This window comes from Mastomys coucha, unplaced genomic scaffold (assembly GCF_008632895.1).
Source record: "Mastomys coucha isolate ucsf_1 unplaced genomic scaffold, UCSF_Mcou_1 pScaffold14, whole genome shotgun sequence".
NCBI classification, from domain to species: Eukaryota; Metazoa; Chordata; class Mammalia; order Rodentia; family Muridae; genus Mastomys; species Mastomys coucha.
The window spans coordinates 123,532,721-123,543,700 of record NW_022196896.1 but is presented as its reverse complement, the minus strand read 5'-3'; positions in this window follow the sequence as shown (position 1 = coordinate 123,543,700).

Below are 10,980 nucleotides of genomic sequence, written 5' to 3'. Positions count from 1 at the left end.
CCCAGCGAGCTAAGTCTCTGGTTTCGGATTTGAGTTCTTTCAAGAACACAGCAGGGCCACCACAGTAATGATAAGAAAACCAAGTTTTGTAAAACAAAATTTCAAACCTCTGGAACAATTTGGAATGGAATTTGAGACTGTTTAGGTGTCAGTGTATATTTTTCGGTTTTTATGATTGGCTTCTAGAAAGAGCAAGAGTTGGCGAGAAGCCAAAGACTTTGTAGAAGGTTTTAGGTTATAGAAGTAAGTGGCTGTTATGAATCCTAATGAGTTTCAACTTACAAATCAATACTTGCCCATTATCAGTTGCTACTAGATATGCCTATAGGCAAATCACTAAAAATACCACCCCCACTGTATCTAGCCTTCTCAAGATGCAAAAGCAGAATGGAATGGTGGCTACAACCATGCCAAGGCAGTGCTCTCAGTGAGAGATTTAGAGAAGATCAGGGTGATAACATTCCAAATCATCTCCTTGACTGGAATTTCTGAATCCAGCTCAATTCCGTGCCAGTAGTCAGGAATGGAAACAAGCAAATGAATCTAAGTGTGTTTTTACAATATCTAGGAAAAATCTCTTTGGAAGATATAACACTAAGCAGTCTAAAACATGGTCTTCTGTCAAAGATTAGAGTGATCACTAGAGTTCTTTATGTGAGATGTGCCCACATGTGCTCACACACACACATACATACACACACAAACACATACACACATGTTATAATTAGTAATAAAAGTAGGATTATGCTCACACACACACACACATACATGTGTGCTGTAAACTAGTAATAAATGACTCTAGATTATACCATTTTCTGGCAAAAATGGAAGGCTTCTCCAAAATGAGAAAGTCAATTTGTATTATCTTAACACTGCAGCTAAGACCTATAATTCCAAAACTCAGAGGTGCACAAGGACATAGAAAAATCATACAAAAACATAAAAACAACAAAACCCAGAGGGTTTCAGTCCCAGTGACTTTCTTCTGCTTGAGGCAAGCACCCTTAGTTGTATTGGTTCCTTCAAGCCTGCTTGAAGCTGAGTGATTACGCTGTGCTAGTAGAACCACTTTCAGGAAATGAGGCAATATCCCCAAAACAGAAAGCATGGGGAAATGCCCTAGACACAGAAAATAGACTCTATACACCATGCTACATCCCGCCAGTCACATATCAAAAAATAAACAGATAAATAAGAGTCAAGCCAGAACAGATGTGTGGAAGAGACTGAAGGAAATTTTCTTTGTGCTAATCTGAGCTGAGAGCCGTGATTAGGGCTGACTCTGTAATACTGCTGTCATCGTCTCAAAAAAAAAAAAAACAGCTTTTCAAATGTGGAAGTTAATTCAAATGGGAATTTAAAATATGAGAGGGAAACTGCAGAGATATACATTTGGCCGTTATCGGTGTGGAAGTCCATCACCTTTTAAATTCACAATCAATGTTTCCCCATTATCGAGTGTGCTGGGGCATTCTTTGTATGGAAGCTCTAAAAACATCACTACTATTGTGGCTGTCCCTTTTCACTATGCTGGGCACATTTTTTAAGGAACTCATATGGAATTCTGAAATCCCAGTACTGCAGATAGACTTTGGATTAACATATTTTAACATGTAAATATTCTGGTGACTCAAGGTGCAGTAGAAAAATAGTGATAAACAAATAGGACAGGCTTTGTCGTCAGATGGTCCAGGCTTACTCTCTCCTCTCCTCACTTGGTGACCTTGGATAAACTATGTAATCTCCTTAAACCTTTATTTCCTCCTCTACGCAGGAACCGGGACAGTGACAGCATCTACCAACTTCAAACCTGTTGAGGATTCAACGTTATACAGGAGTGTACATCTCTACACATGGGCTACCCACCCACCCACCAACACACACATTCACATACACACACGTGCGGGCACACACACAAGTGGCTTATCCATACCACATCCATCCCATACATCCTTTAAGGGTTAGATACTATTATTGCTGTAAGTTATTGTTAATTCCCTTGCAAAGCCACTGTCAAGATGTCCATGTAAAAGTGTACCTAGGCATGCGAGTTTAAAGACTTGCCTGTCACACAGATGGTACTGCTAGCAAGGCTCTAAAAACCTTACGAAGTGGGACCCAGCTGGCGAAGTGTCCCTCAAGGAATAGACCTTGAGGAGTGGACCTCAGCCTGACCTACAGGTCAGATGTCTCTGTTTCCCATCCTCTGCCCAAGTCCACCTCACACCCCTGCTGCTATAGACACACCTTTTCCTGCCGCCATGCCCAGCATGCTTCAAGAGACTCTAGTCCTTAAACCAGGAGTCAAGGTGACCCTTCCTTCCTTGGGCTGTTTTGTGTCAGTGATGAGGGAAGTCATTACTCCAGCCACTTAAAACCTAGCCTCGAGCTTAGCCTAGAGAGGGCACCACTGAGTTGAAGATCGCTGCCCCAGGGCATCTTCACAAGAAACTGTATTATGTCTCCTAAATAGACTTCATGGCACCTCCCTGAGCGTTTTTTGTAGAAAGTTTTATTTACTGGATGGACTGCCTGTTTGGTTTGGGGGTACAGGAATATGACATGAATCATTTCAAAGCCATTTCATCAGACAAAGTTCCCAGTACAGAAGAACATCAGATTCTCAGGGTTTGGCATTCATTTTTTTTTTTTTTTGGAAATCAGTGGGAGTTGTTAATTATTTTTGAGACACATTGTGCTTTTTCAGGGTTTAAGGGTCAGATAAGGCTCTTTGCTGCATTCTTTGACGAGGGTAAGGTTTTGTGTCTCTGAGTTGACTTGGTGGTTAATAAAGATTAGTAAAAAGGATATGAGTGTGTGTGTGTGCGTGAGTGTGTGCATCTGTGTGTGTAAGAGTATGTATATGTATGTAAAACTCTAAGAGTGTGTGCAGGACTATGTAAGTATAAGAGTGTGTATGTGTCTAAGAAAATGTGTGTAAGAGTGTGTGAGAGAGTGTATATGTGTATAGGAGTGTGTGTATGTGTTTAACAGTGTGTGTATGCGTGTAAGTGTGTGTGTAAAACTATGTATATGTGTGTAGCACTGTATAAGAATGTGTGTGTAAGTATATGTAAGAATGTGTGTAAGTGTGTGTAAATGTGTGTGTGTGTGTATACTTGTGAACATTTTTGCATGTTCCTAGGATGGGAAGGCAATTGCATTTTTACGGACAGAGAAAATCTTGTTATCATTAGCAGCTTGCTTTGGTTTTCCCACTAACAGAGATAATTTTTATCAGAAGTAAGAATATCTGAGACCCTTCCTACTCCCTCTACCTTTTCACTTCCCAAATAGTGACTTGTTTCAACATGGAACAGGATTCAAACTGAGGGCCACAGTGTCCTTTTTCAAACAGTTCAACTCATCTTTACCTTAGTAGAATGTATTTTCAGGTTCTCAGCATTTCTAATTATGTGAGCTCTATGCTGGGTAAGGAGAGAGTGTTTCTTTCCTCTCTGTCCACAGGGAAAGGAGTATGTGTGAGATTCATGAAGACAGTGAACTGTGTGAACTCATATTACTTTTGCATTTCTCAGAACCACAGGTAAATTTCCCAAACAAATCTTTTGAAACAAACAGGCCTCACTTGCGCACAGAGCCCCGTCTTGAGAAGACTACAATCTTAACCTTGGCTCTATCTTCACCCTGGCTCTTTATTGGCCCTGTCTTTGCAGATATCTCAAAAAAAAAGTGTTCATTTTAGTTGATTAACAAAAAGGCAGCTGAAATGCTTAGGATAATAGAATAATAAGGGCTGACAGCTTTTCCCTGCTAGATAAACATGCCTCGCAGAAGGCTCAACTGCCACATACCTACAGCGTCAGCTGTTGTGGGGAGCTTTGATAACAGCGTGAATGTCAAAACTCAGCTGCCAGCACTGAGCTGTCAGCTTTCAAAATTCCATGTAGAGCTCTCGTCCCATAGGGCATAAATTCCAGGGAGTAACAGATCTGCCCTACGAGACTGACAGCTTATCCTCGGTTTTGGAAAGCTTTGTTTTCTTTGCAGACCCTGGAAATGTGCGCCCAGCTCTGACGTGAAGGCGGGACTGGAGGACCAGCTCTCAAAAAGAAGCACACAGACTATGTGGATACTTGATGTGCGATGTTTCCTGAGGCCTGTAGAAAATGAAGTGAATTTCTGCTACACTGCTGATCAAAACCATGCATCCTGCACTTACAGTGTTCTAGCCAAGATTCTCAAGGAGAAGAACAAACACATAAAAAACGATATCCTAAGAGCTGCAGTTTCTCTATGGGTTGCCCTCCTAAGTAGGAGCAACTTCTCCAATTATGGCAACAATTTATCAACAAGCATTTCAACATAACCCATATCATTCTATCTTTTCAAAATAAATTATTCATGTTGTTTGGAAAATCATGTGGGAGCTTCGGGTCAAATAACCCTATTTACTGCTAAATTGCTGTGGACATTTTTTCCCTTTTTTCCCCTATCTTCTCTCTCTCTCTCTCTCTCTCTCTCTCTCTCTCTCTCTCTCTCTCTCTCTCTCCTCCATTCCTTCTCCTTCCCTATCTTTCTTTCTTTTTTCTTTTCTGTTTACATAGAATATTGCTTCAATATAACACATTTTTTCTCAAAGTAGACTTTCTTATTAAAAGCATATTTTTTTAATTCCCAAGACCAAGTTAAAGAGTGTCACTTAAGTGTCATTCTTAAAACAAACAAAAAAAATTACATCATATTTTTTAAAATATCCCTAACACACCAAGCCTTAAATACAAGAAATGATTATTCTGCGACTATGTAGTGAACATAGTGTGATAATATTTGTATCCATATGATACAGCTTGGAAGTTTAGGAACCAGATTCTGGCCATATTGTTTATACCAGTTCTATCGACTTCTGTAGGAATTAACTAGCACATAGCAATGGAGTGTTTAGTAAATGTTTAATATATATAAACTTCTTGGGTTGTTTGTCAGGTATTTTTGTTTAATGTAAGTTCTTATATGAACAGAAGGTCATAACAACCCCCCTGACTAAACTTCCCGAGGTGGGGTTATATCTGAGCCACCTCACCCAGCTGAACTATTACGATTTTACATGTTTAAATAATAATGACATTCTCCATAGATTATCTATCACTGTATTTTAATAAATAACCAGAGTCGGCAAGCAAAGCAATTAGCTGTGGTATTTCTGAGATGGCTGTTACTAACACATTTGCACATGAAAGTAATTCCTGTTTGGTAAACTATAAACCGTCCTGTTTCTAAAAAAAAAAGAGAGAGGCAGAGAGCTTGCCAGCTTACTCCGGGAATACAAATGCTTCAAAGCCATTGATGATGAAAACTCTGTGTTCCTACTCTTGCTTGCTCTACCATAGGCTCACCAATGACCTGCCACACCCCACTGAGCTCAAGTGTTGCCTCTATTTTCCTTTCCCTTATAGAATGCACTAATGTCTGATATTCCAGCTGATTCTATATTGTTTACTGACTATCCGATTCATATTTATACATTTCTGTGTTTTCATTACCATTCACAAAATTCATAGCAAAACATGCCTCGTGCTTCTTCATCTCTTAGCATCATGAAAATGGAGGCAGTGCACGTGGAGTGCCCGCAAAGCCTGGGTGAACAGTGAGTGACATCACTAGCCTGGTGCCCAGGGGAAGTACAAGCACCAATCACAGGAGTGAAAATCAAGACCTTGGTCCACTGTCAAGGCATTTTGGAATCAACATTGTAAAAACAGAAGGAAGGTTATTAAAAATAATTCCATCTTCTCAGAGGGTTAATATGAGAGTAACACCGGTACTCCAAAATAAAGCTACATTATCCTGATATCCTAACATTGGTTAATTAAAGTCAGAGATTCAAGCCTTCTGATAGAGACAGACTCTCCAAAAACATTGCTCCCAACTTGCTACGTGGTAATTCTTCCATGGGAACTTTGCTGTTTGTTCTATATGACACAGGCTGGCTTCCTTCTCTCTAATTCTGGAAGAGAGACTGAACCAAGAATACAAGCAAATCCTTGGTTTTAGATTCAGACACAAATATCCCCTGACAATCATAATAACCAAAATGAGACCCAGTTTGTAGTTAGACCCATAGGATTTCCACGATGGGGACAGATGCATATTCAGCCATATACCATATAGAATTTACTGATGTTTAATTTTCAAGAGAACAATAATATAATTCCAGAGTCAATTTCCCATCTTTTGCATGGGCAACATTCAGTTGGAATGTGAAAGATCAAGAATGGCCTGAGATGCACAGCGAGTGACCTGCATGTGTTCTCTCGAGAAGATATTTCAGGAGAGTGGGCTTTGACACAGCAATCTGAACTCTTCAGAGGCAGCATTCCACGATACGTGACCCCATGATACGTGACCCCATGATACATGAAGTGGTGACTACTAAGCGCTTAAGACTGGAATCTAAGACAGCTTTGTTTTACAGAACCCAGCTAGAGTCCACAAAACAGACATTGCTAAGTGGCCTCTAGCTGTCAGTGGTGAGAATGTTCAAGGGCTTGTGGACAACTACTCTGCTGTAATACACTCACCCCATGGTTTTAGAGGAACAACTAATTAATGCACGAGAGTGAACTGGAGAAACTCGATACTTTGGTCAGATGTCATTATGCAGTTTTTATTAGCCAGGGATTTATTGTGCCTGGGATACAATGTGTGTGTATTCGATTAGAATATGAAGAGAAACCGGGAGTTGCTCTTTTATGTTCTGGAAACAGGAGTTTTCATGAAGCAACTTCTGTAACTTTCTGTATTAAACAGGGCCCTTCCCAAATTCAGACAATAAAGCTCTGACCCCTGGTACCTCAAAGTGTGCCACGGTTGAACACAGGTTCTTCAAGAGACAATTAAACTAAAATACTATCATTAGGATTGTCTCTAATGCAACATGCGTGATAGCTGCATAAAAGGGAAATGAACATGTGCCAACAAGGGAACGCTTGGTCATTATAGAAGCTAGGGACAGGAAGTCACTGTCTTCCCTGTAAACTCACTGGTGAACCCACCATCTGAATGCACAGTTCCACATTATCCATACAGTCATGCAGAAAGGTAATGACTTATTTAACCTCTGTGGTCCCAAAGTAAAACAAAAAGACAGAAACATGGGAACAGGACTTGTAAGAAGAAGGGGTTGATCGGGTTGGAAGAAGATAAGAGAGAATAATCAGAATACATTATATTCATGTATGATATTATCAAAAGTAAATTCAATTAATAAAAAAGTTCATTCAAAACAGTTATTTATACCCCAGCTATTTCCCTGTCTCTTGTTCTCCAAGCCTATATATTCAAATATTAAGTGGTTTCTCAGATTTAGTAAATGCAAAGATTCAATTGTCCTTCAGTCCATCAGTCTTACATCTTACTTCTCATTGTCTACAGTGATAGATTCCTACGGCCACTCAAGCACAAACACAAGGAGCATCACTGACGCCTTTCACTTCTTAGCTCAACATATACAACAAATTCTGAGTATAGATCCTCTTTCTTCTTATGTATATTCATATTTTATATGTCCACCACACACACACACACACACACTTGCATGTTATGACTTGCCTTTATCATCAAAGTTACTTTAATTCTTTCTAGACACCCTTGTTTTTTCTTCAACTTTGACTGCCTCCTAATTCATCCTCCACATCATTACCTAAGCTCATTGTAAAAAAAAGGACTTAGATGAAGAGTCTTTCTTGCTTAGAATCTTTTTATGGCCCTATAAAGAACTACCCCAGATAGGGGCGAAAGTCCAAATTCCTTCACAGGCAAGGTATACCAGTGTTTGGCCACTCTATTTTCTTGACTAATTCTTACTCTCTACTTCAAAACATGTTTTTGGATACCACTTTGCCAGAATGCTACTGAAAATTCCCTTCCTAGGCTGGCGTCCCAATGTCTCTAAGTCTTGTCCTTTGTAGGTACTGTGCATAGCTTCTCCAGTGGACCTTCGCCTCTTGTATGGCCATGAATATGTTCATTTCTCACTCAGGGCACATAGCGATGAGAAACCAGCAACGTTATTGGTATCCTGGACTCACAGCTTCCATTTGCTAAATAGGTAAATATAGTTTTCCATATATATATATGTATCTATATATACATATGAATACATATACATACATATACATATACACACATATATATACATACATATACACACACATGTATACATACATATACAATACATATATACAAACACACATATATATATATTTCATTAGAATTTTCAACCACATTAAAAATGTGTCTCGGTCCCTGAAGTCGCGTGGGACAACAGGCAGCATCTTCCGCTGAGACCTACGTCCACACACGAAGTAGCAGACCCGATAGTTCAGAAAGAAGCTCTTGCTCGCTAGTTCACTGACTTGAGGAAAACAAGTATAGATTCCAATCCAACGGTGATAATCTGAAGAGCCATCCCCTGTGCGCGGCCCTGGAAACTCTTCTCGGTGGTGAGAAGCAAAAGCACAAAGCTCTCCTCTAAAGACGCCAGGCTGGCCTTAAATGAACGAACACATGTGCGGGCCGTTAACGCTCAGGATCCTGACTATGACGGCCAGTGCACTATTTGGGTGCACATGCAGAGCGGGTCTGTTCTGGGTCTTGTTTGTCTACACAAGAGGACTAGCTTTAAAGGGGAATTAAATAAAACAATCCCTTCACTCCACAAGCTAGTTGTCTTTATTGTAAAATATTTACCTCCCTAAAATAAGTTCATTTTTTAGACAACTCGATGGACACAGTTTTGAGTTCACAATTTTAGTCACGTTTTTAAAAGTATAACATTTGTAATAACTTGTGATTCCAATACTGTCTTACTAACAAAAAGGTAACATCAACTCTTTCAGGTTTTGCTGGCTCCTTTTTTATTCATCACTTTATTCATTTACGCTTCAAATGATATCTCACTTCCTGGTTACTCCTCCACAATGCCCCCATACCATCCTCCTTCTTCCATCTCGTCTTTGCCTCTATGTGCATGCTCCTCCACCCACTCACCCACTCCTGCCTCCCTGCTCTAGCATCCCTCTAAACTGGGGCATCAAGCCTCCACAGGACCAAGGGGATTGTAACCCCATAGAAAGAACATTATCAACTAACTGGATTACCCAGAGCTCCAAGGGACTAAACCACCAACAAAAGAGGGATCCATGCTCCTGCTGGTGCAGCAGAGGACGGCCTTTCTGACATCAATGGGAGGGGAGGCCCTTGCTGACTCCTTTTTATGAGTTTCTGTTAAAAAAAAAAAAGGTAGGGCTTCTTCCAGTCTAAGGCACAGCACGGAGGAAGAATAACACAGCATAGAGCACCCTGTCCCTACACAGCCTGCACATAGGTGGCTTTGAGGAGTACGACATTCTCTTCAACTGATTCCTTCTTTGACACTTCATTTAGGTGACTTAATAAGCCTTTATCACTCAAGAAACCAAAAGAGAAACATAACTGTGGACTCTTTATGCTTCTTTCTGTATGATCTAGCTAATCATTTTTCTTTCGCGGAAAAGAAAACATATTTACTGTACCAGATACTCCACAGAAATAAATTCTTCTCATTAGCGATCTTGTAAAAACTTCACCTCCACTCTTCATTCTATTTTATAATAAAATTCGAATGTCTGCTGATACAAATGAAAAGACTGGGAAGCAAAAAAGTGCCCTACCATCAGGGGGAAAAAAAATGTGGTATCTCTGACCTCTTAGGCATCGCAGAGTCTCCCAAGGCTATCCAGATAAGGAGTCCGTTTGTCTAGGCATCTCCTCCTTCCCATCCCCACCTCTCCACGGCCACGCCACAGCATCTCCAGCATCTGTGAGTCTCAAGTCAACCAACATCATTTCATCCCCCTCAGGATATTTTGGAAACTGCAGTGATCTACCAAATCAGTTACAGTTGGACCACGCTGCAAATTTATACCACCCACATGGTCAAGTGTGACAGTCACTACACTGATACTATCTCCCTGTAAACTAAGAGCTTAGGCATAGACACCATCTTTTGTAGCTTCACAAATTCCTTAAATTATCATGTGCTTCTTACTTCACTGGACACTGTTTTCATAAGATTACACTTGAACTTGAAACAGCCACTCCACAGTTACAGTTTCTTCCTTGGATGAATGCAGAACTCTCAAGAATTAATACATTATTTAGTAGCCATTTAGTTGAGGCATGGTATAGTTCCAAAGAGTATTAGGATCTTATCTGTGTTATAGTACATTCTTCTACATGAGCAACAGCCCTGACTTGAGATTCTTGAAACAATGATTCAGTATTTTTTTCTAATCTTGTGGCTGGGCTGTAGCAGTATCTACTCTAAGGTGATTGGCTTTGGTGAGTAACAAGGCTGAAAGATCAACGCTAGCCTTAAGTACATGTCTGATATGAACACTGGCTGATAGCTAGTCATTCGTTCTTCACAAGGACTCTCACCTGACAATAGGTTAGACTGCTTTCACAGTGGTCTCACTGCTGAATGTTAAAACAGAACATTCAATACCTGATGAAATCCATGCTTCTGAATTTGTAAAACGTCATTTCTGCTGACTTGTTATCTAAAGACATATAAAAAGTTATCTTTTTTATCTAAAGACATATAAAAAGTTATCTGCTAGTCCATGTTTAAGAGGGTGGAGAAGTAGACTCCACCTCTCAATGGGTGTGCACACCAGGAAGAGAAGAATTAGAAACCAAACATGTTGGGTTTTTTTTCCAATTCACTTGACTTGTGTACTCACTTATAAAAAATTTCAAATATTATTCTACAAGTACAGGGCAAAAACAACTCTAAAACCTTCCAGAAAATTGTTTCTAGAGAAGCATTTAAACAAACGTGTTGACTACCATGTAAATGCAATTATGTCCTACTTTTCTGTTGTTCCAGATTGAACTATGACCAGGAAATCTGCATGGTTCCAATTTACTACATCTAGGCAAGGCTCTCTTCAGGGTGTGAAGGTGAGGCCCTTG